The 24940-nt window shown below is 37.0% G+C and overlaps 1 protein-coding gene and 2 long non-coding RNA genes across 4 annotated transcripts in view; 1 reads left to right on the forward strand and 2 right to left on the reverse strand.

The window, feature by feature from the left end:
• The window catches only part of LOC146524136 (uncharacterized), a 47361-nt gene extending 40546 nt beyond the window's left edge, over positions 1–6815 (reverse strand). Inside the window, exons 1-2 of one of the 2 annotated variants that reach the window (XM_085173716.1) lie at positions 2841–6815; positions 1759–1785 (exon numbers count right to left, since the gene is read on the reverse strand). The gene's annotated coding sequence lies outside the window, so the exon portion shown is untranslated. The remainder of the gene's footprint in view (positions 1–1758; positions 1786–2840) is intronic. The other variant, XM_085173707.1, reaches the window with a different exon arrangement.
• A 393-nt stretch (positions 6816–7208) lies between these two features.
• Positions 7209–8800, forward strand: LOC146524138 (uncharacterized). The gene is made up of 2 exons (XR_014876308.1): positions 7209–7278; positions 7862–8800. It is a non-coding gene; the product is annotated as an uncharacterized LOC146524138 (long non-coding RNA).
• Positions 8801–8847: 47 nt separating this feature from the next.
• LOC146524139 (uncharacterized) lies at positions 8848–11002 on the reverse strand. The gene is made up of 3 exons (XR_014876307.1): positions 10623–11002; positions 10433–10503; positions 8848–10332 (listed from the first exon to the last, which is right to left on the reverse strand). It is a non-coding gene; the product is annotated as an uncharacterized LOC146524139 (long non-coding RNA).
• Positions 11003–24940: the final 13938 nt, after the last annotated feature.

The raw sequence follows: 24940 nt of genomic DNA on the forward strand, positions 1-24940 counted from the left end.
GATTGTCTTATTACAAATAAACCTTTAAGAAGAGGTGTATATTTTATATAATTTATCAAAGTAATTGCACCTCTAAGCCAAACAGCCAATCAATGTTTATTCCAAAGTGTAATGCAAAATTAAAACGTGTAAGTAGTTTCTACTGTGAGTTCTACTGTACTGTAATTCTACTACTGTAATTTTAACTTTCTACTTGTGATTTCCAGCAAAATGACTGGATGTGAGAGAGTTTAACGACAGGAAAGATGGAGCAGTGAGAGCGGAGATCTCTCAGAATTCTGAATACAGATTGACGAAGTTCTGGTAACTTCAATTCCAAAAACTTAGATTCTGGTAAAACTTGATTTCAAGTCACAGGATTGCGTTTCAACTCAGGTTCAAGCTTGTCAAATTAGATAGAGCTCATGGCGGAGAATGATAGAAGATAGAATGGCTTGTCAAAAAAGATGGAGCAGGGAGAGGGAGAGTTAATGATAGAGGGAGAGGGTTTTCTGCAGCAGGTCACCTGTAAGACAGAAACAAAGTGGAATTAGACACACTTCCAATAAACCTGGCTTTACCATATTTTTCAGACTATAAGGCACATTTAAAAGCCTTTAATTTTCTCAAAAATAGACACTGCACCTTATGTATGGTTGTGCTTACTGATTTCAAACCAATTCTATGTGGTACACGGCACTCAAAAATCTGTCAAATGTTTTAGTATGACTTCGGTAAGCTACAAAGCAGCACCACTTGATGTATTGTCGGAGCATGGCTACCATAGTCAACACCCTCGTAGAGTAATTCGTACTGTGCTTCAACATAATATGGTGTGTGTGTATAAGGGCCTGGCACCTGTTGAGAGCCATACTTATGAAGCAGATTTCAAACTGATCAATCCACATTCATCAATCCACAAATCCTGCAAAGTTAGTGTATTGTTCTGTATTTTATGTCTTACAACTGAACAATTTTGAGAGTTATTGTAAATGAGTTGAATAAAGTTTGACTTATCTGTTTTGTTAGGCTTAATGTGCCTTAGAATTTAGTGCGCCTTACAGTCCGAAAAATACAGAACATATATATCATTACACACTGAAGAGTTGTACAGTACATTATTAGATTCAACTGAATGAAAATGTTTAACATATGGTGGTGGAACATTTCTAAGGACATTTTTGCATTCTATTAACACAATAAAAACAAACAGAGTCTGTAAACCAAGATGTGGTGCTACAGTAACTTACTATAAACATTATATGGTCAAGCTAAACCCACACAATGAAGTTAGAGCAGACAGTTTCAGACCACATGCTTTAAACACTTCACATGCACTCAACTCACATGTTCCTAAATGCCCAAAGGTCTCAAATTCCCATTTCTGTGTGTACTTACCTGGTACAACAGTATATCATAATGTCTGGGGAGCCGTTAACATAAAAGTAAAAAATAATTTACTCAGTATGACTTTTGGCAAAATGAAAAATTTGGAGACAGATGACTCCTATACAGCAGTTTCTACATTTTTCAGTCAAATATGGGGCATGTTTAATACACACTCCGCTAAATCTACAATAAACTTAGCATGGCCGATATTAGGGCCTAATTAAAAATGCAGTATGATGATAAGAGAGATCTGTAAGTCTGGAAATGTTTACATAGACTTTTCTAGGATTTGATGATTGCCAAGAGCTGTGCTGACTCACTGCACTAAACTGAATCTCCTATAATGAGAAACATTTCGCCGCATTGCACCTCAGACAAACCTTTACTTACCAGACTTGAGACGATCAGATCAGCAGTCTAGAGAAAGGAAACAATTCATTAAATCACTGTTTGATGATTCAGACTGTTGAGCCTCTTCACACACAATCCAATTTACTGTGACATAAATTAACTAGTAAAATTCTCAATTTATTTAAGGCTTTATGAGCTGAATTTAATTGCAGAGTCTCAGATGGCATGTTTAATAACATGTTAATTAACATGTTTAATAAAAACATTCATACTACAGAATTGCAAAGAATAGGCACCAATATTTGTTGGCACAAATGGAGGATATACCAAATATTTTCGTACACAGAAGCTTTGTGGCTCCAACATTTTCTATCACAAGTCAGTACTAATAACATGTGAAGAACGACAACTTTTAATCTCATTTCAGATTAAAAATGTTGAATACAAATTAATTATTTAAATCAGAAGCAACAGAAAACCACAACAACAACAACAGTGGCACACCATTTTTCTAATGAAAATTTCTTAAAATATTACGCTAAAAAGTCATTCCATTGTATTTGTTGCTAGCAATATTTATGTTTTGCAGTATATCCCCTTTTTGGCAACATTTATATTTAATTTTAAAACATTGGCTTTAATATACCTACTCACAACTGTACTTCTCTTGCATTTTATTATTGCTTAAGCGTTTAAGCTATCACTTACAGTCACTCAGGCAAAATACTTCTAGTGTTTCGACTTCATGCTAATTCATAAGTGGAATGAAAGAGACAATAAAAATCGATAGCTGTGGTGCTCTTAAGTGTTTAAGGTACCACCTATACTTACCTAAAGCACTTTCATAGTTTTGTTTGATACTTAAATCCACAAACATAAGGAGAAATCAAACAACTGCATAAAGATATGTCTGACATTTAACTATGTTTGGACTTGATAAGCCATCAAAAATTAAAATCAGAGGCTATTAAACGTCATTGACATTTTCAGGGGCAGTCAGTGGTCCTGTGTGGGGGCTTTGCTGCTACAGATTCTAAATCCTGACTATTTGTTTTTGCCCATGAGTGAATGGCAAGATGACACAAGTAAATTACTAAACATTACCATTACTGTCTACTTACCAGCAAAAGCAAAACCAAAGATCTGTTCACTCTGTGTAACAAAAGACAAAGAACAAAAATACAGGATCAGACAACTCCAATCAGCATTAGAGTCAATACTGCATCACTCTCTGTAGTCAAAAAGATTCCAGAAACTTCTTTGTTTACTACAGCTGGAATACAAACAACAACTCTCCTCTGTTTTTCTTTAAAGATTATTATCTTGATAAAGGTAATATGTAATTTTATTAATTTGCAATAAGCCACACAAGTTTCTGATTCATGTAATGCTCCAAAATTTAGGTTTGATTACTTAAGAGAGTAGACCAATGATTTGCAACACCTAGCACTGCACACTTTATCAAATGGTGATGTCACAATTTAAAAGTAGGCAACAATCACAAATGATAGCTTGTATGGAATGTTTGTAGGTTTTAACATTTGAGGTGGCCTGAATTCAAATTCTATTAACACAATAAAAACAAACAGAGTCTATAAACTTACACTAAGATGTGCTGCTACAATAACTTACTGTAAATATTATATGGTCCAACAAAACCAACACACTGAGGTTAGAGCAGACAGTTTCAGGCCACCTACTTAAAATTTATGCCACATCACAGGTTCCTTAATCCCCAAAGTTCTCAAATCACTGTTTCTGTGTGTACTTACCTGGGACAACAGTACATCATAATATCTGGGCACACAGAAACAGGGATTTGAGATCCGTTAACATAAAAGTAAACAATACTTTACTCAGTATGACTTTTGGCAAAATGAGAAATTTGGAGATGGATGGTTCCTACAAAGCAGTTTCTACATATTTCAGTCACATTTGGGGTATGTTTAATACACAGCCATAAGCACTCCACTAAATCTAGGACGTACTTATAATGGCCGATTTAAAGGCCTAATTAAAAATGTAGTATGATGATAATTTCTTTGTAGATCATTTAATCATAAAATACAGAAATGAGTGCTGTATCTGTGCTTTTGATTTTTTCCAGTCATCAACAAAATCTTTAATTAAAAGACTAATTCAAAGAGCAGTTTTCAGAAAGTGACTTAATTTAATGAAGGGAAAGAAGCTTTTGAAATCCACAAGGCCCTACTTGAAGACTTAATTGTACCTAAACTGCTGTTCATGAGCTGCTCCAATATGAAATAATATGTGCTGCTACAATAACCTACCGACCTCTGTAGGTCTGGAAATGTTTACACAGATTTTTCTAGGATTTGATGACTTTCAATGATCACCAATAGCTGTGCTGACTCACTGCACTACACTGAATCTCCTATAATGAGAAACATTTCCCAGCACTGCACCTCAGACAAACCTTTACTTACCAGACTTGAGACGATCAGATCAGCAGTCTAGAGAAAGGAAACAATTCATCAGATGACTGTTGGATGATTCAGACTGTTGAGCCTCTTCACACACAATCCAACTTACTGTGACACAAATTAACTAGTAAAATCCTCAATTACTTTAAGCTTTTTTAAGTTTACTGTAGTCTAAAGAGGAGATAATTGAACTGCAGGGTCTCACATGGCTATAGCAAGTGTAATAAAAACATTATTACTACAGAAATGCAAAGAATAGGCGCCAATATTTGTTGGCACAAGTGCAGGATACACCAAATATTTCCTACACAGAAGCCTTGTGGCTCCAACATTTTCTACAACAGGTCAGAGCTAATAAAGTGTGGAAAACCAAAACTTTTAATGTCCTTTCAGGTTAAAAACATTAAATACAAAGTAATTCTTGAAATCAGAAGCAACAGAAAACCTCATCATGTTTTGTTAGTCTGATATGAATATGCAAATCCTAAAGTACATGTAAATACTGACATGTTACAATAACAGAGGTGCAGAATGTTTTGTGATTAAAATTAAATGTATTAAAATATTACACTAAAAAGTCCTTTCATTGTACCAGTTGCTAGGAATATTTATGTATGTTGCAATGTCCATTTTTGGTAACATTTCTATTTAATTTTAAAACACATTATATTCACTAAATAAGTAATAAACTAATTCGACACAATGGCTGTAATGTACCTAACAATGTCCACTCACACCTCTGGTTCTCTTCGTTTTTATTATTGCTTAACTGTTAAAGCTATTAGTTATACCGAGTCAGGCAAAATACTTCTACAATGTTCTGACTTTAATGTAATACATCAGCAGAATTTGAGAGACAATATAAATCAATACCTGTGCAGCTCTTAAGTGTTTGAGCAACCACTTATACTGACTCCCCTAAAACACTTTCATTGTTTTGTCTGCTACTTAAATCCACAAACATAAGGAGAAAATGAACAACTGTATAATGACATCCGACATTTAACTATGTTTGGATTCAATAAGCCATAAAAAATTTAAATTATACATAAATGGGCTATTAAACTTCAGGGACATTTTCAGGGACAGTCAGAGGCCCTGTGTGGGGGCTTTGCTGCTACAGGTCACAAATCCTGTGTTTTTGTCAATCAGTAAATGGAAACATATCACAAAAAGTCAAACTACTGTATGTAAGTCGTCAAATGTGCTACGCAATGCCAGGTTCATACTGCTTCAGTTACAATCACTGTTTACTTACCATCAAAGGCAAAACCAAAGATCTCTTTCACTCTGTGTAACAAAAGACAAAGCACAAAAACACAGAATGAGACAACTCAAATCAGCATCACAGTCAATACTACATCACTCTGTGTAGTCCAAAAGATTCAGTACACTTCTTTGTTTACCACAGCAACAAACAACTCAACTCTTTTTTCTACACCTTATTAAAGATTACTGTCTTCATTAAGGTAAAATGTGGTTTCATCCATTTGTAATAAGCCACACACGTTTCTCAGTTATGTGATAGCTCTATTAGTTAGGTGCTATTAGATAACACAGTAGATTTAATAAGCAATGATTTGCTACACCTAGCACTGCACACTTTATCAAATTCTGACATCACAATTTCAAAGCATGAACAATCATAAATGAAAGCTTGGATGATATATTTGCAGGCTTCAACATTTGAGTTGGTGGGCATTCAAATTCTGCTTCCTAAAAATATTATCACCTGCACACAGTATCATTTAGTATCATTTAATATGCTGTTGTTTTAAATATCTACATATCACATTTATAATATTCATGGTGCACTGCTGCATTTTATTTATTTGAAGGTGGCCTTTTTTATATTTCATTAACTTTTCACAAAGTGAGAAGTTAAACAGAGCTGCAGGTGTAGGATATAGTTAAAAAACAACCTGCACAAACAAGTGTTTGTTAAACAATTCTTAAAATTTAACTAAAAAACTACAATTAATTAATTAAAAAAACTTTTTCTTGTTAAGAGATAGTATTATTCTTACATAATGTGTTTTATCCTCACTCTCTCTCTCCCTTCTGTTAATTAACCCACAACACAAACGGTACAGGCACTTGACTCTTTTTCTCCCGGCAAGCTGTGTCCCAAAACGGGGGGGGGGGAGGGTGCGCGCAATGGTCACTCCAGCCTGCGAGAGCAGCGGACTCCCGGCTTCATCGTTTTCAGACCCCCGCTCTTTCACTACTCAGGTTAAACATGATATACAAGTCACTCGGATAACTTAGAAATGTAATTGTTTGCCTTTTTTCGGTGTTTTATTTGTTCTGGAGTAAATCGGTTTGGCTGAGATCAAAGTTATTAGATTATTAGATTAAATAAAACTTTATTAATCAATCGGGTGAGTTCCTCCGGGATTTTCACACAGCTGAATAAACGTTAAAGGGTCGAGAATTTAAGACAGTGTCCTATATTTTAAATAGCAAGGAGCAGACGGCCGAGTTTATTAAACTCCAGCGAGACAGCGGTAACGCAAATCTGAAGGCTAGACGTCCCATTTCACAGCCTCGCACTTCCGGCCTTCTCGGTCTTTGAAGGACCCGGCCCATTAGACCGCGAAGGCTGGGTCCTCCGAAGGATGAAGCCGACGTTTTGGGACACAGCTAATGGCTCCTTTGAAGTTGCCGACCCTGCTGCTTCAGCAGCTAATCAATGGTTCTAAAATGGCGGCTCATTACCTTACAACCTAAAGAATGAGGCCGTTTTAACTGACTGATTTGTGAAGAGGAGAAGTAACTTCAGCTTCCCTAAGAGACTCAGAAACACGAACACACCGAATGAACCAAATACAACACAATAACTGTATTAAACAATCAAATGAACCATATTCATTTCACACTGGGCCTATAGCAGCTAGGCTAGGCGTTAGCGCTTAGGTTGTTAGGGCTAGCATACCAAACACTCCTTTTAAATACTAAAATTACAACGTTTCACTAAAAAAGCAGTCATTGTGTTACTTTAACATGACTTATACTTCGACTGGCTTTATAAGTCACTAACAACAACTGGCTAAATCACTCAAACAGCTTATAGACACTTCATTTCAGAGAAGAGAGACAGAGAAGCAGCTTACCGGTGTTGTGCCAAAGTAGGTATCCCCGACAGAATTTGTTTCCCCTGTGCTGGGAGCACGCAAGAAGTACTGATGTTTTCATTTTGTGAAAAATTTGTATCGTTACATTACCATTCAGTTTGAGGGTTACAACAGAAAATTATATATTTATTGCTCACGGGTGTCAGGTGGGATTATTTTAATAAACCATTAACATTTTGGCTGATAACTATTTTTATTCTCCTGTAACTTTACTATATAAAGAGCTAAATCCTCCAAAGTTTCAGGAGTAATGCGTCATAATAAGAAGTCTTTGTGAACGAAAAATCAGCAATGTGGGATACTGTTTGTCCGTGATTTACACAGGGGGAACAAATTGTGGCAGGATCAGCCTGATATTATTTGTATCCCACTATAACTTCGTTGTATAAAGAGCTAACATCTCAAAAATGTCAGGAGTAGTTAGTCATTATAAGAAGTGTTTGTAAACTAAAAATCAACAATGTGGGATACTGTTTGTCCGTGATTTGGACAGTCCAGCGTGTGCTCCCGACGCAGGGGAAACAAATTCTGTCGGGGATACCTAGTTTGGCACGACACCGGCAGGGATAGTGCAGAGAGTGGGCGGAGGTTCAGGAGTCAGCCAGAGACATAAAAAAAGAGGCATTCACGGGTAGTGGGAAACTTCGCCATTACACAAAATTGGCATTGAAAACGTGAAAAATATATGTAAATTTAAATATTATTATACTAGATTTTTTTGCAACAAAAAACAACTAGCAGAAATTTAATTCTATAAGTTTAATAAATGTTTCAAACAGGATTCTTTGAATTTGAAATAATGGTTAAAAGACATAAATAAACATAAGGTCATTATGTTAAAATGTACTGTATTATGATAGATTTATTTAACTGACTGCAGTAATAAGAACAGTCTTCTTCTGAACACCAACACCAAGGAGCTGGTGTTGGTGATCGCCTAAGCATCCTCACAGGACAGTGGCTGCAGAGGCTCATCTCACTCCACTGCAGGACTCAAGAGGTTCAGGAGGTCCCTTAACCCCACTGCCATGAGACTTTTTAACAGCGACTCCTGACATGTTCATTGCACATTTGTTTCTTTTATTCTAATACATATTGGTTGTAATCATATGAATTCTGAATTGCTTTAAAGCTGAAGCTGTCTGCTAAAACTAGCTGAAAAAGCTGAAAAGTTGCAGAAATTGTAAAAACATAGAAGCATAATTCTTGTACTGGGTGAATCAGCGGACTTTGGTGTACTTTGACTGCGATTTTCATTGCTCTTTGTACATCCCTCGCTGAGATATGACGAGAGAAGAAACGGAAGACCTCAGATATGATTGGCTGGCTGGGAAGCCGTGCAGGCTCTGATTTGTAAATTTGAATGTGTCAGTCCTCACAGAGGATTGGCTGCCTGGGGACCTGGCAGTAATATATAGAAATAGTATGATTAAGCATAAATACTACATTTAGTAGAAATACTATGTTTTAGCACAAATACTATAAAAAGCAGAAATACTATAATTTAGCAGAAATACTATAATTTAGCAGAAATAATATAATTTAGCAGAAATAATATAATTTAGCAGAAATACTATATTAAGCAGAAATATATCCACACTGCATTTTCCTGCGAAAATGCAGTGTGGATGCTGTAAAGTTGAAGTTGTCTGCCGAAAACAGCTGAAAATAGCTGACAAAGCTGAAGTCAGTATTTGAAAAGTAGTTGAACTTTTAATAATTTTGCAGAAGCATAACAACTAAACAGAAATGCAATAACTTAGCAGAAATAGTACAACATATCAGAATTATTTTAATTCAGTAGAAATGTTAATATTTAGCACAAACAAAACAACTTGGAATAAATGGTACAACAGTATAACTTAATAGACAGTAGTATAATAGTATAATTTATTAGAAATGTAACATAGTAGCAGAAATACTATAATTTAGCAGAAAATTCATAATAATAAAATATTGTAGCTTAGCAGATAAATAACAGTACAAATAGCAAAAATATTATAATCTAGTTAAAAATGTGATTACTTATAAGACTTATGACAGTTATAACACAAACACTGAATAAAAGCTAAACAAGCTGAAGTTACCTCAACTACCTGTTGCTGAACTGTGAAAAATTGGCAGAACATCATGAAATTGATCCACTTTATTCAATGCAATTGGGATATGGCTCTCTCATGAGATGACTGGAACCATGATGCCAATGTGTTCTAGTATTCTGACGCCCACGTCAGAATACTAGCATAAAATGTTTTCACAGTACAAATCCCACCACACACACTATTCGTGTAGAACATTTCACGTCTAATGATATCTGAGGAGAGAGCAATTAGAAGCATCAAGGAGAACAAAATATTTGACACCATTATCCCTCTGACAACTGCTGGCAGTGCACATGTCAGCTTCCTAAGTATTATCAAAACAAACCCCTGATTAAAGCTTGGGCTAAGGATCTCACTGAGTTAAGTTACACAGTTCACTTGGAGATCAGATAGCTCATCTGATAGAGTGGGCACAATAATGGTGTCAAATATTTTGTTCTCCTTGTTCTCCAGTATTCTGACATACGTCTCAAAATAAAGCATTCTCTGTACAATTTCACCCCTCACATAACAAGAGAAGATGTGATCCTTGCGTTGTTGAGCTGATGCCATTCCTGGTCAGCTGTCTGTTCTCCTTTTGCTGTCTCAATCTTATGTACCATGTCCTCTGTGACCAGTAAGCTTTCAAGGTTGAAGAGTTCCTCCTCACTGTAGACATGCACACTCTGTGTGGGATCCAGCCTGTACTAACTGAGTGGCAGTGGCAGGTAAAGAGGAGGATCTTGGTAAATGTTTACAGATTTTGTGGGTAATCTGGGCTCCTGGTTAGAGAACACGCTCACCAGTGCTGTCTTAAGACTGGTCTTCTTGTCACTGAAGGCCATGGTTGCGGTAAGAGGTCAATTTGTTACATCAATGTCTTTGCATGATTCTCCAGTGTTTAGCAAGGAGATGTAAAGTGGGTCACCAGCCAAGTTCTTGTACAGCGTACTCCTTTAAAGGACCATAATAATGTGAGGATAAAACAAGGCACTGTGAAAGTCATCTGTGCAAGAACAATAACAATAATAATAATAATAACTTGACATTGTACCTGCATCATTATTCAAAAATGTCTTTGAATGAACGTTCATTGATCCATGGAACTGGCCCTGGTTCCAAACCCTGAAAAAAAATATCAATGACAAATATAAAAGAAAAAAAAAATACTTATACATATTACTTATAACAGGTTATAAAAGAACATTAAAGGGTCAGTCCTGAATATGAATGTCAGCACTTACTGCTGTTTGGATTTGTCCCACTGTTGCTCTGTCTCGGTGCAGGTGTGAAGATACAACCTGCAGCTTCAGTTCTGAAAAATGTACTGTTTGAAAGGGCAAAACAACTGTGTGCTTACACACTGCATTGCCAGCTACACACCAGCACCGATCAGAAAAAAGGACAACAGGGTCCCGAAGCTCTGTCTGCACTAAACCATATAGAAAGCCAGTCTTACACATACTGACAAAGGCTAGACACTTTTTCAGGGGCAGAGCCACCCACCAGGTAGCAACAGGGTTAGATGATGGCGCTCAAGATGGAGCAGGAGTTACAGTCATTTATAATTCTGTGAACAAGCATTATTTACCAGGGCTCACAGAATATGATCACTCTCCTTTCTTAGTGTCGTACAGAGTATAGTACCAAAAAGGATACCTTTATCACAGTAACATTCTGATATAAGTATAAATAATTTTAATAAATAGCATTTGAGTACAAATAACTGATATTAAAATTACCTGTGTATTAAAAGTTATTTCTGGGAATAAATTTAATTGTCGAAATTAAACCTTTTTCTTATGTGCCATTTTGTTAAGAAAAAAAGCACATTTCTGCAGGTTTAATTAAAACAATATGGTGAGCTTTAGGCTTCAGGAAAAAAATGGTATTGGTTGTGAGACAAACAGTGGTAATAAGGGGACTTGTCATAATCGCTGAGTGCTCTACTGTTCTTTCTTACCCTGAGAGGCTTGATGTCTCTCCCTAAACAGGAACAGGTGAGAACTGAACACCCAGCCCATGCCTAAGTTACAGTGTGATGCAAAAGTTTGGGCAACATTGTTAATAGTCATTATTTTCCTGTATAAATGATTGATTGTTACGATAAAAAATGTCAGTTAAATATATCATATAGGAGACACCCAGTGATATTTGAGAAGTGAAATGAACAGAAAGTGTGCGATAATTGCTTAAACAAAATCAGGCAGGTGCATAAATTTGGGCACTGTTGTCATTTTATTGATTCCAAAAACTTTAGAACTAATTGTTGGAACTCAAATTGGCTCGGTAAGCTCAGTGACCCCTGACCTACATACACAGGTGAATCCAATAATGAGAAAGAGTATTTAAGGGGGTCAACTGTAAGTTTCCCTCCTCTTTTCATTTTCTCTGGAGAGTAGCAACATAGCGGCTCAAAACAACTCTCAAATGACCTGAAGACAAAGATTGTTCACCATCATGATTTAGGGGAAGGACACAGAAAGCTGTCTCAGAGATTTAAGCTGTCTGTTTCCACAGTTAGGAACATACTGAGAAAATGGAAGACCACAGGCTCCGTTCAAGTTAAGGCTGGAAGTGGCAGACCAAGAAAAATCTCGGATACACAGAAGCGACGAATGGTGAGAACATTCAGAGTCGATCCACAGACCAGCACCAAAGACCTACAACATCATCTTGCAGCAGATGGAGTCACTGTGCATCGTTCAACCATTCGGCGCACTTTACACGAGGAGATGCTGTATGTGAGAGTGATGCAGAGGAAGCCTTTTCTCCACCCACAGCACAAACAGAGCTGCTTGAGGTTTGCTAAAGCACATTTGGACAAACCAGCTTCATTCTGGAATAAGGTGCTGTGGACTGATGAAACTAAAATTGAGTTATTTGGGCATAACAAGGGGCGTAATGCATCGAGGAAAAAGAACACGGCATTCCAAGAAAAACACCTGCTGCCTACAATAAAATATGGTGGTGGTTCCATCATGCTGTGGGGCTGTGTGGCCAGTGCAGGGATTGGGAATCTATTCAAAGTTGAGGGACACATGGATTCCACTCAGTATCAGCAGATTCTGGAGACCAATGTCCAGGAATCAGTGACAAAGCTGAAGCTGTGCCGGGGCTGGATCTTTCAACAAGACAACGACCCGAAACACTGCTCAAAATCCACTAAGGCATTCATGCAGAGGAACAAGTACAATGTTCTCAAATGGCCATCTCAGTCACCAGACCTGAATATTATTGAAAATCTGTGGTGTGAGTTAAAGAGAGCTGTCCATGCTTGGAAGCCATCAAACCTGAATGAACTAGCGATGTTTTGTAAAGAGGAATGGTCCAAAATACCTTCAACCACAATCCAGACTCTCATTGGAACCTACAGGAAGTGTTTAAAGGCTGTAATTTCTGCAAAAGGCGAATCTACTAAATATTGATTTCATGTCTTTTTTTGTGGTGCCCAAATTTATGCACCTGCCTGATTTTGTCTAAAAAAATATTGCACACTTTCTGTAAACCCAATACACTTCATTTCACTTCTCAAATATCACTGTGTGTGTCTCCTATATGATATATTTAACTGACATTTTTCATTGTAACAACCAACAATTTATACAGGAAAATAATGACTATTAACAAGGTTGCCCAAACTTTTGTATCCCACTGTAACTCTCAGCCTGGCCATTTCACTTTTCCTGCTGTGCTGGCCTGCCCTGATGATGACAACACTGGTCACCCAGTCATTGTTTGACACTGGTTAAAAAGGGAAGTTATCAATGCAAAACTTACAAACATTCCAAAAAGCAAAGCAAAAAACCTTTAGTATTTTGTCAAATGCCATACTTATTTTTATCGTTTTTAACCAAATCTAGCTCTACTCAGAGTAGAGGAGAAATTCTCCATGTTTCACCATTGGATTCAGCAAAGATGACTCTACTAAGCATTACTTATTAATATAGATAAATGAAACATTTGCTTTATTTATGAAAGCTGATTCATCAGTGTTAAAACTACAATAAAAGGTGTTACAATCAAGAATTGCTGACATTTCAAATACTCATCAGTCTAAGCTAAGAAACCCCGTGTGACTTGGCCTCAAAAGCACACAGTCCAGTACTTAACCACATAATAATGATTAAAAGTAAGTAATAGTTTTTGTTGTCTAAATATGAAAGCTTGCCTGTTTAATATGCATCTTTGAAACTATTTTTCCCCAAATGTTGGTCACAAATATTCCTCTCTGCAGCTCTGACATATCACAGATCACCTGATGCCTTCAGTTTCTCTCTTGCCTTTCAGTAATCACCTACTTAGAATTCACAAAAGACCAACAATTACACCATCGACAGAAATGTCACAAAAGTCACAAAAAGGTTCTGGTGCAGAGTTCTACTTCTACTTCAGCTTCTTGGAGGCAGGAAGTGTGACAAAAGTGAAGCTTTACAGACAGAGTAGGGCAAAGTAACTGGGACAAATTTAATCTCTAAATGACTATTTTCCTGTTCTTGAGAGGGCTCGAACATCATAGTTACTCGATGTTTACACTCTTACAGTCAGTCTTGATCAATTCAGCAAAAAAATCTGAAAAACAAAATGTTGCACAATTTTTAAAAATAAAACAAGTAGAATTTTAAGCAAATTCTAACATGTCTGATTCTATACTGTTCAATATTATTTCATTTTCATTGTGACATCACTAGCTACATCTGATATTTCCGAGAAAACACTAAAACAATCAGCTGTTTGTGAGCTGGACACTATGATTGTGATAAAACATTTAAACTTTGTAGCTCATACATACAAGCACTGGCTTGACGAAATAAAGCTTTTTTGTACAACTTCATATAAATAGCTGTAACTTTTGATCGAAGACTCAGACACACATATTTATGGCTTTATCTCATAGAAGTCTATATCCCTGTGCTGGGCACACAGGTTTTGCAACTGTTTGAGCTAAGATTTTCAAGTTATTCACAAAATGAAAACCTATACTTTGTTTCGGGCGAGCTCCCCATTCAAATGCATGTAATCGTAAGAAACGCACTGACTTGACGAAATAAAGCGTTTTTGTACAACTTCATATAAATAGCTGTAACTTTTGATAGAAGACTCAGACACACATAAATATGGCTTTATCTTATCAGATTCAATATCCCTGTGCTGGGAACACAGGTTTTGCAGCTGTTTGAGCTAAGATTTTCAAGTTATTCACATAATGAAAACCTATACTTTGTTTCGGGCGAGCTCCCCATTCAAATGCATGTAATCGTAAGAAACGCACTGGCTTGACGAAATAAAGCGTTTTTGTACAACTTCATATAAATAGCTGTAACTTTTGATAGAAGACTCAGACACACATATTTATGACTTTATCTCATAGAAGTCTATATCCCTGTGCTGGGCCCACAGGTTTTGCAGCTATTTGAGCTAAGATTTTCAAGTTATTCACATAATGAAAACCTATACTTTGTTTCGGGCGAGCTCCCCATTCAAATGCATGTAATCGTAAGAAACGCACTGGCTTGACGAAATAAAGCGTTTTTGTACAACTTCATATAAAAGCTGTAACCTTTGATAGAAGACTCAGACACACATAAATATGGCTTTATCTTATCAGATTCAATATCCCCGTGCTGGGCACACAGGTTTTGCAGCTGTTTGAGCTAAGATTTTCAAGTTATTCACATAATGAAAACCTATACTTTGTTTCGGGTGAGCTCCCCATTCAAATGCATGTAATCGTAAGAAACGCACTGGCTTGACGAAATAAAGCGTTTTTGTACAACTTCATATAAATAGCTGTAACTTTTGATAGAAGACTCAGACACAGTAGCGGTTTTAGATACGGGCGACACGGGCGGTTGCCCGGGGCGGCATCGTGGTGGGGGGCGGCATCACGGGCAAAAAAATGCTCGTACTCATGCTGCCCCGACGTCATGCCAGCGCATATTGGGAATGGCATAAGCACCGATCGGTTTGCTATCGCCCATTTGCTGGGAGCAAGGGCGCCCTTTGTTTGCGAGGTGCGCCTGCTGCTTGCGGCGCAGAGAGGAAAGGGCGGGGCGGCGGATGATTTTCTGACCGGCTGTAGCAGCATCTAATAACCAACTCGCAAAGTTAAACAAAATAAAAACAAACCAACAAACACGAAAACACCAGACATTATAATACAGACTTATAATTTGCACCGATGTTTTTTCGAAATTCTATACACGAAAAGTGAGCGCGAGAGCCTTCGGTGCGCCTGCTCGCTGCAGTCAAAGTAAACTTTATTGTCATCTCCGCTACAGTCCAGTATATAGAGAGACGAGACGACGAGGCTCCAGTTACAACAGTGCAAATAAACAAACAATAAATATAAGAAGAGTAAGAAAATAAATATACACTTTAGGACTCGGGGTAAAGGGATCAATAACAATTTAAAATTTACAGTTTGATGATTTAGAGTCTCACACACAAGCCGTCGAAAGGGGGGGGGGGGCAGTTGCTTCTGTTAGGGATAAGAGAAATGTTTTTAATGTGTATCTGCTCATTATATTGTTTTATGTACTTTAATAAAGGCTTGTAGAGCAAGGCCACTTTTAACTCACAAACTAAGTGCTCAGCCAGACTGAAAAACAGGAAGTTTTAGTGCACAGGCATATTAATAGATAAGACACTGAAATGAGGAACTTGCCATATAAGCAATGTTTGAGACTGTGTGACGTGTAAAGTACCAAAATAACACCTATATGAGCCACAGTTTATGATAATAAATATGATAATGTTAGAGAGCTCTTGCAACTGGCGTTTGAGCTGTGCAGAGGTCTCTCTCTTCCGGAAGATGAATGAATAAAAGAAATATCAATATTTTAACACACTATGAGTCGGTTTTCTCTGTTCTGTCATGGGGACAAAAGAATTGGGGTTTAGTACTTCCAAATAGAGCACATTTCATTTATAATGTTGTAAATCCAAGTCCATTATGTATTCATGATTCATGAATCCTGGGTTGTTTGAAATCTCAGAAATGCACCCTAGACAAAGTGAATCTGTGAACTAAGGTGTAGGCGTGTTAGATCATGTTGTGGTGATCCTCGGGTTCGGGGATGGGTGTTCATACTGCAGTGCAAAATGAAAACCAATGGAAGATGGACAAGAAGAGTTCAAAGCCATCAGGTCCTCAGTTTAGAAAAAAGAGAAAAGAAGAGGAGGAGAAACGAGCAAAAGATGCAGGTAAGCAGATGTGTGATTGGATAATGGCAGGTCATCCTGAAACAATCAGAATCAGAATACTTTATTAATCACTAAGGAAATTATGTGGATTACAGCTGCTCCAAGAAGAAATGGTAAAAATAGCAACAGTAACAGACTAAACTCCAAACAATACATTATGTTACAGATTTTAATATTAATTAGTCATTGTCAATTGTTGATTTGTCCTGTTCTCATTGTATGACGAATTATGATGGCTGTTTGTGAGCCGTTTGCATACTCTCTTTCTCTTCGTGTGTGTGTGTATATATACAACAGTTTTATGTTAATGTACAATCATTAATATGTTTTGTGGGGGGGGGGGGGGGGGGGGGGGGGGCGCCAGAGGGAGTGTTCACCCAGGGTGCCAAACAGGCTAGGACCGCCACTGCTCAGACACACATATTTATGGCTTCATCTCATAGAAGTCTATATCCCTGTGCTGGGTACACAGGTTTTGCAACTGAGATAAGATGTTCAAGTTATTCACATAATGAAAACCTATACTTTGTTTCGGGCGAGCTCCCCATTCAAATGCATGTAATCGTAAGAAACGCACTGGCTTGACGAAATAAAGCTTTTTTGTACAACTTCATATAAATAGCTGTAACTTTTGATAGAAGACTCAGACACACATAAATATGGCTTTATCTTATCAGATTCAATATCCCCGTGCTGGGAACACAGGTTTTGCAGCTGTTTGAGCTAAGATTTTCAAGTTATTCACATAATGAAAACCTATACTTTGTTTCGGGCGAGCTCCCCATTCAAATGCATGTAATCGTAATAAGCGCACTGACTTGACGAAATAAAGCGTTTTTGTACAACTTCATATAAATAGCTGTAACTTTTGATAGAAGACTCAGACACACATATTTATGGCTTTATCTTATAGAATTCAATATCCCTGTGCTGTGCACACAGGTTTTGCAGCTGTTTGAGCTAAGATTTTCAAGTTATTCACATAATGAAAACCTATACTTTGTTTCGGGCGAGCTGCCCATTCAAATGCATGTAATCGTAAGAAACGCACTGACTTGACGAAATAAAGCGTTTTTGTACAACTTCATATAAATAGCTGTAACTTTTGATAGAAGACTTAGACACACATAAATATGGCTTTATCTTATCAGATTCAATATCCCCGTGCTGGGCACACAGGTTTTGCAGCTGTTTGAGCTAAGATTTTCAAGTTATTCACATAATGAAAACCTATACTTTGTTTCGGGCGAGCTGCCCATTCAAATGCATGTAATCGTAAGAAACGCACTGGCTTGACGAAATAAAGCGTTTTTGTACAACTTCATATAAATAGCTGTAACTTTTGATAGAAGACTCAGACACACATATTTATCGCTTTATCTCATAGAAGTCTATATCCCTGTGCTGGGCCCACAGGTTTTGCAGCTGTTTTAGCTAAGATTTTTCAAGTTATTCACATAATGAAAACCTATACTTTGTTTCGGGCGAGCTGCCCATTCAAATGCATGTAATCGTAAGAAACGCACTGGCTTGACGAAATAAAGCGTTTTTGTACAACTTCATATAAATAGCTGTAACTTTTGATAGAAGACTCAGACACACATATTTATGGCTTTATCTCATAGAAGTCTATATCCCTGTGCTGGGCCTACAGGTTTTGCAACTGAGATAAGATTTTCAAGTTATTCACAAAATGAAAACCTATACTTTGTTTCGGGCGAGCTCCCCATTCAAATGCATGTAATCGTAAGAAGCGCACTGGCTTGACGAAATAAAGCGTTTTTGTACAACTTCATATAAATAGCTGTAACTTTTGATAGAAGACTCAGACACACATATTTATCGCTTTATCTTATAGAATTCAATATCCCAGTGTTGGGAACACAGGTTTTGCAGCTGTTTGAGCTAAGATTTTTCAACTTATTCACATAATGAAAACCTATACTTTGTTTCGGGCGAGCTGCCCATTCAAATGCATGTAATCGTAAGAAACGCACTGGCTTGACGAAATAAAGCGTTTTTGTACAACTTCATATAAATAGCTGTAACTTTTGATAGAAGACTCAGACACACATATTTATGGCTTTATCTCATAGAAGTCTATATCCCTGTGCTGGGCCTACAGGTTTTGCAGCTGTTTGAGCTAAGATTTTCAAGTTATTCACATAATGAAAACCTATACTTTGTTTCGGGCGAGCTCCCCATTCAAATGCATGTAATCGTAAGAAACGCACTGACTTGACGAAATAAAGCGTTTTTGTACAACTTCATATAAATAGCTGTAACTTTTGATAGAAGACTTAGACACACATAAATATCGCTTTATCTTATCAGATTCAATATCCCCGTGCTGGGCACACAGGTTTTGCAGCTGTTTGAGCTAAGATTTTCAAGTTATTCACATAATGAAAACCTATACTTTGTTTCGGGCGACCTCCCCATTCAAATGCATGTAATCGTAAGAAACGCACTGACTTGACGAAATAAAGCTTTTTTGTACAACTTCATATAAATAGCTGTAACTTTTGATAGAAGACTCAGACACACATATTTATGGCTTTATCTCATAGAAGTCTATATCCCTGTGCTGGGCCTACAGGTTTTGCAACTGAGATAAGATTTTCAAGTTATTCACAAAATGAAAACCTATACTTTGTTTCGGGCGAGCTCCCCATTCAAATGCATGTAATCGTAAGAAGCGCACTGGCTTGACGAAATAAAGCGTTTTTGTACAACTTCATATAAATAGCTGTAACTTTTGATAGAAGACTCAGACACACATATTTATGGCTTTATCTTATAGAATTCAATATCCCCGTGCTGGGAACACAGGTTTTGCAGCTGTTTGAGATAAGATTTTCAAGTTATTCACAAAATGAAAACCTATACTTTGTTTCGGGCGAGCTCCCCATTCAAATGCATGTAATCGTAAGAAGCGCACTGGCTTGACGAAATAAAGCGTTTTTGTACAACTTCATATAAATAGCTGTAACTTTTGATAGAAGACTCAGACACACATATTTACCGCTTTATCTTATAGAATTCAATATCCCCGTGCTGGGAACACAGGTTTTGCAGCTGTTTGAGCTAAGATTTTTCAAGTTATTCACATAATGAAAACCTATACTTTGTTTCGGGCGAGCTCCCCATTCAAATGCATGTAATCGTAAGAAACGCACTGGCTTGACGAAATAAAGCGTTTTTGTACAACTTCATATAAATAGCTGTAACTTTTGATAGAAGACTCAGACACACATATTTATGGCTTTATCTTATAGAATTCAATATCCCTGTGCTGTGCACACAGGTTTTGCAGCTGTTTGAGCTAAGATTTTCAAGTTATTCACATAATGAAAACCTATACTTTGTTTCGGGCGAGCTCCCCATTCAAATGCATGTAATCGTAAGAAACGCACTGACTTGACGAAATAAAGCGTTTTTGTACAACTTCATATAAATAGCTGTAACTTTTGATAGAAGACTTAGACACACATAAATATGGCTTTATCTTATCAGATTCAATATTCCCGTGCTGGGCACACAGGTTTTGCAGCTGTTTGAGCTAAGATTTTCAAGTTATTCACATAATGAAAACCTATACTTTGTTTCGGGGAGCTCCCCATTCAAATGCATGTAATCGTAAGAAACGCACTGGCTTGACGAAATAAAGCTTTTTTGTACAACTTCATATAAATAGCTGTAACTTTTGATAGAAGACTCAGACACACATAAATATGGCTTTATCTTATCAGATTCAATATCCCGTGCTGGGAACACAGGTTTTGCAGCTGTTTGAGCTAAGATTTTTCAAGTTATTCACATAATGAAAACCTATACTTTGTTTCGGGCGAGCTCCCCATTCAAATGCATGTAATCGTAAGAAACGCACTGGCTTGACGAAATAAAGCGTTTTTGTACAACTTCATATAAATAGCTGTAACTTTTGATAGAAGACTCAGACACACATATTTATGGCTTTATCTTATAGAATTCAATATCCCTGTGCTGTGCACACAGGTTTTGCAGCTGTTTGAGCTAAGATTTTCAAGTTATTCACAAAATGAAAACCTATACTTTGTTTCGGGCGAGCTCCCCATTCAAATGCATGTAATCGTAAGAAGCGCACTGACTTGACGAAATAAAGCGTTTTTGTACAACTTCATATAAATAGCTGTAACTTTTGATAGAAGACTTAGACACACATAAATATGGCTTTATCTTATCAGATTCAATATTCCCGTGCTGTGCACACAGGTTTTGCAGCTGTTTGAGCTAAGATTTTCAAGTTATTCACAAAATGAAAACCTATACTTTGTTTCGGGCGAGCTCCCCATTCAAATGCATGTAATCGTAAGAAGCGCACTGACTTGACGAAATAAAGCGTTTTTGTACAACTTCATATAAATAGCTGTAACTTTTGATAGAAGACTTAGACACACATAAATATGGCTTTATCTTATCAGATTCAATATTCCCGTGCTGGGCACACAGGTTTTGCAGCTGTTTGAGCTAAGATTTTCAAGTTATTCACATAATGAAAACCTATACTTTGTTTCGGGCGAGCTGCCCATTCAAATGCATGTAATCGTAAGAAACGCACTGGCTTGACGAAATAAAGCGTTTTTGTACAACTTCATATAAATAGCTGTAACTTTTGATAGAAGACTCAGACACACATATTTAACGCTTTATCTTATAGAATTCAATATCCCTGTGCTGGGAACACAGGTTTTGCAGCTGTTTGAGCTAAAATTTTTCAAGTTATTCACATAATGAAAACCTATACTTTGTTTCGGGCGAGCTCCCCATTCAGATGCATGTAATCGTAAGAAACGCACTGGCTTGACGAAATAAAGCGTTTTTGTACAACTTCATATAAATAGCTGTAACTTTTGATAGAAGACTCAGACACACATATTTATGGCTTTATCTCATAGAAGTCTATATCCCTGTGCTGGGCCTACAGGTTTTGCAACTGAGATAAGATTTTCAAGTTATTCACAAAATGAAAACCTATACTTTGTTTCGGGCGAGCTCCCCATTCAAATGCATGTAATCGTAAGAAGCGCACTGGCTTGACGAAATAAAGCGTTTTTGTACAACTTCATATAAATAGCTGTAACTTTTGATAGAAGACTCAGACACACATATTTATGGCTTTATCTTATAGAATTCAATATCCCTGTGCTGTGCACACAGGTTTTGCAGCTGTTTGAGCTAAGATTTTCAAGTTATTCACATAATGAAAACCTATACTTTGTTTCGGGCGAGCTGCCCATTCAAATGCATGTAATCGTAAGAAACGCACTGGCTTGACGAAATAAAGCGTTTTTGTACAACTTCATATAAATAGCTGTAACTTTTGATAGAAGACTCAGACACACATATTTATCGCTTTATCTTATAGAATTCAATATCCCCGTGCTGGGAACACAGGTTTTGCAGCTGTTTGAGATAAGATTTTCAAGTTATTCACAAAATGAAAACCTATACTTTGTTTCGGGCGAGCTCCCCATTCAAATGCATGTAATCGTAAGAAGCGCACTGGCTTGACGAAATAAAGCGTTTTTGTACAACTTCATATAAATAGCTGTAACTTTTGATAGAAGACTCAGACACACATATTTATGGCTTTATCTCATAGAAGTCTATATCCCTGTGCTGGGTACACAGGTTTTGCAGCTGTTTGAGATAAGATTTTCAAGTTATTCACAAAATGAAAACCTATACTTTGTTTCGGGTGAGCTCCCCATTCAAATGCATGTAATCGTAAGAAACGCACTGACTTGACGAAATAAAGCGTTTTTGTACAACTTCATATAAATAGCTGTAACTTTTGATAGAAGACTTAGACACACATAAATATGGCTTTATCTTATCAGATTAGATATCCCCGTGCTGGGCACACAGGTTTTGCAGCTGTTTGAGCTAAGCTTTTCAAGTTATTCACATAATGAAAACCTATACTTTGTTTCGGGCGAGCTGCCCATTCAAATGCATGTAATCGTAAGAAACGCACTGGCTTGACGAAATAAAGCGTTTTTGTACAACTTCATATAAATAGCTGTAACTTTTGATAGAAGACTCAGACACACATAAATATGGCTTTATCTTATCAGATTCAATATCCCGTGCTGGGAACACAGGTTTTGCAGCTGTTTGAGCTAAGATTTTCAAGTTATTCACATAATGAAAACCTATACTTTGTTTCGGGCGAGCTCCCCATTCAAATGCATGTAATCGTAAGAAACGCACTGGCTTGACGAAATAAAGCGTTTTTGTACAACTTCATATAAATAGCTGTAACTTTTGATAGAAGACTCAGACACACATATTTATGGCTTTATCTCATAGAAGTCTATATCCCTGTGCTGGACACAAAGGTTTTGCAGCTGTTTGAGCTAAGATTTTTCAAGTTATTCACATAATGAAAACCTATACTTTGTTTCGGGCGAGCTCCCCATTCAAATGCATGTAATCGTAAGAAACGCACTGGCTTGACGAAATAAAGCGTTTTTGTACAACTTCATATAAATAGCTGTAACTTTTGATAGAAGACTCAGACACACATATTTATCGCTTTATCTTATAGAATTCAATATCCCCGTGCTGGGAACACAGGTTTTGCAGCTGTTTGAGATAAGATTTTCAAGTTATTCACAAAATGAAAACCTATACTTTGTTTCGGGTGAGCTCCCCATTCAAATGCATGTAATCGTAAGAAACGCACTGACTTGACGAAATAAAGCGTTTTTGTACAACTTCATATAAATAGCTGTAAGTTTTGATAGAAGACTCAGACACACATAAATATGGCTTTATCTTATCAGATTCAATATCCCGTGCTGTGCACACAGGTTTTGCAGCTGTTTGAGCTAAGATTTTTCAAGTTATTCACATAATGAAAACCTATACTTTGTTTCGGACGAGCTCCCCATTCAAATGCATGTAATCGTAAGACACGCACTGTCTTGACGAAATAAAGCGCTTTTGTACAACTTCATATAAATAGCTGTAACTTTTGATAGAAGACTCAGACACACATATTTATGGCTTTATCTTATAGAATTCAATATCCCTGTGCTGTGCACACAGGTTTTGCAGCTGTTTGAGCTAAGATTTTCAAGTTATTCACATAATGAAAACCTATACTTTGTTTCGGGCGAGCTGCCCATTCAAATGCATGTAATCGTAAGAAACGCACTGGCTTGACGAAATAAAGCGTTTTTGTACAACGTCATATAAATAGCTGTAACTTTTGATAGAAGACTCAGACACACATATTTATCGCTTTATCTTATAGAATTCAATATCCCTGTGCTGGGAACACAGGTTTTGCAGCTGTTTGAGCTAAAATTTTTCAAGTTATTCACATAATGAAAACCTATACTTTGTTTCGGGCGAGCTCCCCATTCAGATGCATGTAATCGTAAGAAACGCACTGGCTTGACGAAATAAAGCGTTTTTGTACAACTTCATATAAATAGCTGTAACTTTTGATAGAAGACTCAGACACACATATTTATGGCTTTATCTTATAGAATTCAATATCCCTGTGCTGTGCACACAGGTTTTGCAGCTGTTTGAGCTAAGATTTTCAAGTTATTCACATAATGAAAACCTATACTTTGTTTCGGGCGAGCTGCCCATTCAAATGCATGTAATCGTAAGAAACGCACTGGCTTGACGAAATAAAGCGTTTTTGTACAACTTCATATAAATAGCTGTAACTTTTGATAGAAGACTCAGACACACATATTTATGGCTTTATCTCATAGAAGTCTATATCCCTGTGCTGGGCCTACAGGTTTTGCAACTGAGATAAGATTTTCAAGTTATTCACAAAATGAAAACCTATACTTTGTTTCGGGCGAGCTCCCCATTCAAATGCATGTAATCGTAAGAAGCGCACTGGCTTGACGAAATAAAGCGTTTTTGTACAACTTCATATAAATAGCTGTAACTTTTGATAGAAGACTCAGACACACATATTTATCGCTTTATCTTATAGAATTCAATATCCCAGTGCTGGGAACACAGGTTTTGCAGCTGTTTGAGCTAAGATTTTTCAAGTTATTCACATAATGAAAACCTATACTTTGTTTCGGGCGAGCTCCCCATTCAAATGCATGTAATCGTAAGACACGCACTGGCTTGACGAAATAAAGCGTTTTTGTACAACTTCATATAAATAGCTGTAACTTTTGATAGAAGACTCAGACACACATATTTATGGCTTTATCTTATAGAATTCAATATCCCTGTGCTGTGCACACAGGTTTTGCAGCTGTTTGAGCTAAGATTTTCAAGTTATTCACATAATGAAAACCTATACTTTGTTTCGGGCGAGCTCCCC

Source organism: Neolamprologus multifasciatus, chromosome 2 (genome assembly GCF_963576455.1).
Source record: "Neolamprologus multifasciatus chromosome 2, fNeoMul1.2, whole genome shotgun sequence".
Lineage (NCBI taxonomy): Eukaryota > Metazoa > Chordata > Actinopteri > Cichliformes > Cichlidae > Neolamprologus > Neolamprologus multifasciatus.